This window comes from Vigna unguiculata, chromosome 2, assembly GCF_037176805.1.
Source record: "Vigna unguiculata cultivar grain cowpea cultivar isolate G323 ecotype 2 chromosome 2, ASM3717680v1, whole genome shotgun sequence".
In the NCBI taxonomy this organism is placed as follows: domain Eukaryota; kingdom Viridiplantae; phylum Streptophyta; class Magnoliopsida; order Fabales; family Fabaceae; genus Vigna; species Vigna unguiculata.
In genome coordinates this window covers 16,202,507-16,204,991 of record NC_140793.1, presented here as the reverse complement: position 1 = coordinate 16,204,991, position 2,485 = coordinate 16,202,507, and the positions used below count along the sequence as shown (strand labels likewise).

At 38.1% G+C, this 2,485-nt stretch overlaps 1 non-coding gene across 1 annotated transcript; it reads left to right on the top strand.

Moving 5' to 3' along the window:
• Window positions 1–480: 480 nt before the first annotated feature.
• Window positions 481–587, top strand: LOC114174765 (small nucleolar RNA R71). The gene has a single exon (XR_003602727.1). It is a non-coding gene; the product is annotated as a small nucleolar RNA R71 (small nucleolar RNA).
• The last annotated feature ends 1,898 nt before the right edge of the window (window positions 588–2,485 follow it).

Genomic DNA, 2,485 nt, shown 5'->3' with positions numbered 1-2,485 from the left:
GATTATATCTGTTTGTTGACAAATCATGGTTTTGTTGTTGTTGATGTTGGGGCCTATTGTTATTGAAAATATTTGTTGCACAAGCCTGAGGGGTATCCACTTGTTGTAGAAGAAGAAGCTTGTTGCTGCAATGCTGGGCAAGAGTCTGTAAAATGAACAACAAATGTACAAAGGCCACAAACTCTTGCAGTTGGAGCTCTCTGATTGGAAGCAAGTTGATTGACCAGTGTGGTAAGAGCATCAATCTTACTTTCCAACTTCTTCGTGTACTCGGCTGCCCCTACATCATGAAACCCTCTAACAACTATGACATCACTCCTTGTGCCAAATTGTTGAGAATTTAAAGCCATGTTCTCTATTAGTTGTCTGGCTGCAGCTGAGGTTATGTTACCAAGAGCACCACCACTTGCAACATCAATCATATTTCGATCCATGTGGTGCAGGCCTTCATAAAAATACTACAAAAGGAGATGTTCAAAGATCTGATGGTGTGGGCAGCTTGAACAGAGATTCTTGAACCTCTCCCAGTACTCATAAAGAGTCTCCTCAGATTGTTGTTTGATGCCAGAAATTTCCTTCCTTATGGTTGTTGTCCTTGAAGCAGGGAAGAACTTGGCAAGGAACAATCTCTTTAGGTCATCCCAGCTTGTGATGGACCTGGGTGCAAGGTAGTACAGCCAGTCTTTCGCATTGCCCTCCAACGAATGAGAGAAAACCTTCAACTATACATGGTCCTCATGTACATCTGCAGGCTTCATGGTGGAACAGACGACATGAAACTACTTCAAGTGTTTGCACGGGTCCTCACCTGCAAGACCATGAAACTTTGGCAACAAGTTTATTAAACCAGTTTTCAGCACATATGGAACTTCCTCCTCAGGGTATTGAATGCATAAACTATCATAAGTGAACTCTGGTGCAGTGAGCTCACTCATGGTTCTCTCATGAGGTGGAGGAGGTTGAGTCATGTTATCAGTATGAAAATAAAAATGCTCAGAATAAACAATATGCTCATAATGTAAAGAATGAGGAGTGTCAGGAGTATGATGAGAATCAGAAGAGTCAGGAAAAGTCACTGAATATTCAGCATGCAAAGATGGATTCCTAAGATGCCTACCTCCTTTGTGGAATGTCCTATCAATCTCAGGGTCAAATGGTTGTAATTCACTTGGGTTTCCCTTAGTCATGCACCAAAAAACATTAATTCTAGTGATATTGGCATAACATAGGGTATAACTACAAGTATACTCAAACGAACTCCAAATGAGATGAAAATTGGTAGGATAACCCTTTGAGTGGTCAAACAGATGCACAAAAAAAATTAGATTAAAACTCAAAGCACAAGTATTTTTAACAATTTTTCAAAAGTGGAAAAAATGAAGAAAAATCACAAAAAACATTGCTGAAATGTAGAAAAGGGCATTTTCTGGAGAATCTGAGTTTGAAAACCAGCAGGGCGGGATTCAATAAGGTGGGAAATCAAATTTCACCCCAAATGCATATAAAATAATAGTGATTCTGATAACCAGAGCAACAATTATGGTCCTTTGAAGTTTAACTAAAAATCAGTCCAAAAGTTTTTTGAAACTCTCAACTCAGACCATACCAACTGCTCCAGCTATTTTTCCCATCAAGTTCAATGTCTTAGAAGTGGGGGGAAAAAATTTCAAGTCAAAACAAGCATCATAGCTACCAGAACAAAAATCTAGAACTTAAATGTCAGATTCGGACACTATTCATGCACTATTCACTACTACAAATGACACTATTCATGCGCGCCGCGACACTATTCACTACACTACACAGAAACACACAGGCATGGAAACAGGCACTGAACTTAACACAACATTAACATCACAATGAACATATACCAACTCAACCACACTTGAACTACACACACCAACACTAACACAAAAAAGTCTTTTAAGGTCCGATATTTTCGACCTTTGACGTCTGCCCAAACACCGACGTCGTACTGGGTGACGTTAAAATAACGTCAGAAAACAAAACAAACGTCACTTTAATAACAGAGCAATTTGACTTCTGTTGGGCTCTGACAGACGTTAATTTTCGCGCCAATTTTCACGCTAAATGGAACCAAAAAACAGAGCAATTTGACTTCTGTTGGGCTCTGACAGACGTTAAATAATGTCGGCCACATTAAGCTCAGACGTTAAATAACGTTTGTCAGAGCACCACCAGACGTCAATCTGCTCTGTTTTTTTTTAATTTGGTTGTTTTTACAACATTCTCACACTTGAAAATCAGCAAATTCCCAGAACAGTTTCATAATAATTTCAACACAATTATGGAGTTACAATTATATCTAATAACACTTAAGTTTCAACATATATTCTAAACTAATATACACAGTTCCCATTAATCTTCTTGCTTGTTACACTAAACATTACAAATAAATAAACACATATCAAAGTCATAAGTTGACATACAAAAATTAATAACTTTAAACTAAATGAGTTCTAAC